The sequence below is a fragment of the Leptidea sinapis genome, chromosome Z (genome assembly GCF_905404315.1).
Source record: "Leptidea sinapis chromosome Z, ilLepSina1.1, whole genome shotgun sequence".
Lineage (NCBI taxonomy): Eukaryota > Metazoa > Arthropoda > Insecta > Lepidoptera > Pieridae > Leptidea > Leptidea sinapis.
In genome coordinates this window covers 18,152,038-18,157,816 of record NC_066312.1, presented here as the reverse complement: position 1 = coordinate 18,157,816, position 5,779 = coordinate 18,152,038, and positions in this window count along the sequence as shown.

Below are 5,779 nucleotides of genomic sequence, written 5' to 3'. Positions count from 1 at the left end.
TTGCACGCCCGAAGCAACCTCCGCGCATGCGTGTTTATTAACATTCGTCTCCAATCATCGTATGTACAGCCATAGACTAAAGAACTATATAATATGGATTCTACATTCGATAATGAATAGTAATATCGATGCAGATGGCCAATATTCCCACAGAACGATGGCTGATGTGTGATACGTCATTTTGCAATAATTGTGTGTAATTATAAGATGCCGTCATTACATTTTATACTGCACTTTAAATAATGAGTTCCATTTTAATTTTTGTTATTTAAATTAAATTTAAAATAATGTGTTAAATAATATCGTGTACTTAGGTAGCATCTAACCACTTATCACCCGAAAAAGCCAACACTTCACATAGCTTCATACATTATATTGATCTGTCAAATTTCCGCCAAATCAGACTTTTTCTTAGTGTAAATTAGATGTTGCGCCTGGAATATCGGAAATACGTATTATAAATGTGCGATATTCTTACCTATACCTTTAAAATTTCCAGTCTTTTTTATCTTTTTTTATTTTTCTATATTTTATATTAATATTTACACTTTTAACATAATAATCTAGCGAAACATTAACAGTTTGTTGAAAAGTTATTGCGCTTAAAAACATTTAATTATAATTATCTACGTACTTAACTACAACTTACTTTAAACTAAACTATTACTATAAAAAAGAAACGATCAACCTAAGCTAAAAAAAATAATCTTAAAAACATGAAGCAGAATTTCTGGTGACAGGGTCAATACCACAAGTAACACCCATTGCCTCCCACGACCATATTTTATGGCAAGCAACGATCCGCCCCACGACACCGCCACGAGTGGCATTTAAGCGAGCTTGAAGGAGGCTGTCACGAGAACCATACAACCATATGACAAAAAAGATTGTTCATCTACATACTACAATTTACTACATCGTACAATTTGATCATTTTGTTTCGATATGCATATAATTAATTTCACTTAGCCCGTGGGGCCCAGAGGCGCGGAGAATGTATAACGTACCTACTATCTAGGCGCCTCAATAGGGCAACTCAAGCGCTGGCAGCTATTTCGGTCAACAGATCAGCCTATCTATCCAACGCTACCAGTATTCTTGGTAATATCCCCTTAATGTATAGTTTGAATGTAATGTAATCATAATATATAATGTACGCATTACAAATTATTATTAAGCATTATTAATGTCAGCATAGACTATATTGTAAAAATTCATTACTTTAATACTTTAGTATAAATTTCATAGATTCATAATGAATATAAAATTTTAATTAATATTTACTAATAGCTCTAACCCTTCAGAGAAATAAATACCCAAGCCTTTTTTCATTTAAATAATCCTTAAAATTTTATATAGTGTTGGTTATTACTAGATTTGTTGTAGTCTGAAGATCTGCATGCGATCTGTATATTTGATTTTGCTTTTATTATACTTAATACGTTACTTTGTACTACCCCGTAGTTATTTTCTATATAATTACGTCATACAAATATTTTATTAGCAAAGTTATTGAATGATCCTAATCAAATGATTTTTATTGATATCAATAGTTACTGAACGTTAACTGATCTAGCGTTGTATGTATTAACAGACATAGGCGGCCTTACCCATTGCGAGGCTCCGGGCGGCAGGTTTGCTAGGCTCTTTGTCTTTCGTGAAAAGTATGTGATACGAAGGTAGGTTTGGTTGTTTGGTTTAGATCATAGGTTCTCAAGGTGGGCGATAACGCCCCCTTGTGGACGTTTGAGACTTTCGGCGGGGCAGTAGAAGACCCAGAGATAATTAGGGGGCATTGAGATGGCGCAGATGGGGCGTGGGTAGATTAAAAAATATAGTCTAAAAAGACAAAAAATACACGAAAATACTCTAGAAAAGAAAACATATTCACAAAGTGGGCGGTGAGCAAAATAAGGTTGAGAAACTATGGTTTAGATAGTTGTCATGTGTCAGGAGAGATGCTAAGGTTATACAAATAAATAAAATTGACTTTTAAAATACTTTACACTTACAAAATTAACAAATACAGATATAATTAATTATTAAATTGATGTTTACGGCTTTTAATAATCTAACGAATGAGCTACGTCATTTCCGATTGAAAGAATAGCAAGGGCTGAAAGCCGATCTTGTATCATCGAATTCCTCAAATATGTTTTAATAATTTTAATCCTCGAAACACTCCTTTCAGCAGATATATTATAATAATTCTCAGAACTATTTTGATAGTGGGGTAGACTTCAGTAAATTTTTTTCCTTCTGGACCACAATGTTGAATTTGCAAAATGTTGAAGTCGTAAAAAGTTGAATTGCACAATGTTGAATTCGCACAATATTTAAATCAAATTCAAATATTTTTATTCAAAATAGGATGTGACATCACTTTTTGAAAGTCAAAAACTACCACCTATTCCAAAACGAATGCACCAGACCTGAAAAGAATGGGCACAACAAACTCAGCGGGCTTTTCTTTTCATCGAAAAAATATGTTTACATAGTAATATAGTAGAATTAAACTTATTATTTAAAAGCCTGAGGGCGGTCGCTAAATTCCAGATCTGTGGTATCATTAAGAAAGTCATTTATTTTATAGTGACCTTTAACACACAAATGTTTTTTAACATTTTCTGCACATTTATTGAACATTTCCTGGGATCTTGTTGTAAAAGCATATACATCGCTCCACCAAAGACTTGCTAACTCGAGTAGTAAGTAGGCATTATAAGTTTATGTCTGTTCCTGGCGTTAACATTATGGTTATGACAGTTTCTAGCAAACTCACTTATGTGCATATGAACATACATTACATTATCAAGAAAATATTGAGAAACAACAGTCAAGATGTTAATTTCTTTGAATTTTGCTCTCAATGGTTCTTTAGGACCTAGGTTATAAATAGCGCGAAAAGCCCCCTTCTGCAGCTCTAATATTGTAAGTATTACAAATGTTTCGCATTGGCAAATCAAAACATCTAACCAAAACGGCTAACCCGTATTTAACCTCTTAACCCCATTTTAAAATATTTAACTCCGCCGTCGCTCTTTTATGCTTTACAAAGAAACCTTTTTGTGCTCATTTCAATCGGAAATGTTTGAATGTAGTTGCCTTCGCGTTGATGAGACAACGGGGCCGAAAGCACAAACGTCATTTATTACCCCATTACGTGCAGTAGGTACTGTTCTAGCGGACAGAAAAGTTATTTAAAAATTCTTCTTTATTTAATCTTGTATATCGAATATTGCAGATCAAAGACGGCGATTCTACGAGTAGCTATATAAAATTTATAATGGGTCAGCTATTATTTTTTAAAAATCTGTCAATAAGAATTTTATTTTGTTTTTTTTTATCATGGATGTAGTATAACACTCGGGGAAAATTTGCAATTCCACTCCACTACATGTACATTATACACTGGCCTTCAAAAGTAAGTATCACACTTTTAAAATTGGGATAACGTTTTAAGTTCACAAGATATACTTTCGAAATAAAAAGGACTCCAAAGAGAATTTAATTTTGTACATAAAAACTTTATAGTTGGTAACCTTCTTTTAAGAATTGGCTGAAAAAAATCTTCAAAAACAAAACCATTCCTTTTTCAAAGTGGACGTTTCCGAATTACAATTTTACTATTCACATTTTTCTTTCTGTTTTAAATTTTTTTCAAGATCGATGGTTCTTGTTTTAAAAATTTATGCTAAAAAGCACATAACATTTATTTATCATGCCTCTTTCAGTTGAAGAATGTGCTAGGATCATGACTTTTCTGGAACTAGGCATCAGTATGCGTCGCACTGCAAGGATGGTGGGTGTAACGGTACGAACGGTCCAGAAGGTAAAGCGAAGGTACGAAGAGACTGGACACCATCTGAGGAGACCTTGTAATGGCAGACCCAGGTGTACCAGTGCCCGAGAAGATCGTTATATTATTTCCACTGTGTTAAGAAATCACCACCAAAATGCAGTTGAAGTCCAGCAACAGCTACGTCAGACCCGGAGGGACTACATTAGTGACAGTACAGTTAGAAGAAGACTTGCTGAAGCAAATTTGAAACCCCGAAGAGATGCGAGTGGCCCAAAACTCGAGAGACAGCATCGAGTAGCGAGACTGCGATACGCCCGTGAACACATGCAGTGGGATGAAGAAGAATGGTCAAGAATTTTGTTTGCAGATGAGTCTCGATTCTCCCTTTACACTTCTGATGGAAGGCGAAGTGTTTACACCTTCAAGCCTGCATCTCAGAAAGAGTCCAATACGGTCGAGGCAGTGTACATGTATGGGCTGGCATATCTTCAGAAGGTCGCACAGAGCTAGTAGTAGCCATAGAAAATGGTACCCTCACTGGGCAAAAATATGCTCAAGAGATTCTCAATGAGTATGCAGGGCCGTATTTAGCAAATATGGGTGATGGATCGTTGCTGATGCATGATAATGCCCAGCCACACACGGCTCATATCGTACAAGAGTATATTCAGGAGGTCGGTATCAGCGTGATGGCTTAGCCATCAAGAAGTCCTGATCTCAACCCGATTGAACACGCCTGGGATGAGCTTGGGAGGCTAGTCAGAAATCGCAGACCACCACCTACTACCCTCAGGGCACTAAAGCAGGCCCTGGTAGAAGAATGGGAGAATATTCCCCAACATCGGCTCCGAAACCTAGTGTTCAGTAAAAAAAAAACAACATTTTACACTAAACTAAAAATGTCTATTTTCATTGTTTTATCTTTTTTAAGTTAAAACTGTTACTAATGTATAATTTTAGTTTCTAAGAATTAAATCCTATAAAATTTGCAACAAAACGTTTTTAATCTTAAATCTCTACCTTCTATAGTTAAGAAAAAAAAATAATTTGAAAAGAGTCATACTTACTTTTGCAGGCCAGTGTATATAACTACTCGGGAGTATTAACTCTGGAGTAGTAATCTACTACTAAATTATATTAGAAATGCAAATCAGAAGTGAACATATTAGTGGTGTTCTGATTTGAAGGTGCCAGTATAATTACAGACACAATGATCTATATCCATTTTAGTCTCTGGGTGACGAGCTCTGTATATAATATCGGGGCCTTAGTGAATTTATACGTCTAGATAAACCTTCTTGCTGCCAGACACCCGATGAAAACAGACCAGGTTATTACTTTAGTGTGCGTGACACATTACGTTACGTTTTAAGAAGTTGTTTGATGTGTTATGACTAGAATTGGATAATTTATACGTCTTTATAGAGTGTAACAGCTGTGAACACGTCGAAAAAATAACGGTGAACTGTTACCCTCTATTTTTAGCACACGCACACTAAAACAAAGTGACTAATGTTTTTTATGGAAACGAAGACTAATGTACCGCGAGTGTAAAACGCAACTGTCATGCACACTAAAGTAATAATAACTCATGCGACGCCTAGCAGCTAGAGGCTCTATCTAGACGTATAAATTATTCAAGTGACCACGTTATGACTGACCAGAAGAAGCAACGCATACCGGCTAGATGGGTACTATAGCGACTCCTTTTTCTGCCGCTGTGTTCCAGCCCTATTTGTATTTCACTTTGAAGAGCGGTTGTTATATTTGGTTTTATAGACTTACCCCCTTATTCATAATGGTCCGTTAACTTTAAACAGCCGTTAAGGAGTGTTTTTTCTCATTCTGACTTAGGTCAATAGAAGAAGACAGAGCGAGAACTAGCAATGCTTTAAGTTAGCAGACTATTATGAATAAGGGGGTTAAAATCTAATACATCTCAATGTAACGAAGCAATATTCTTTTTTAAAAGCCGTT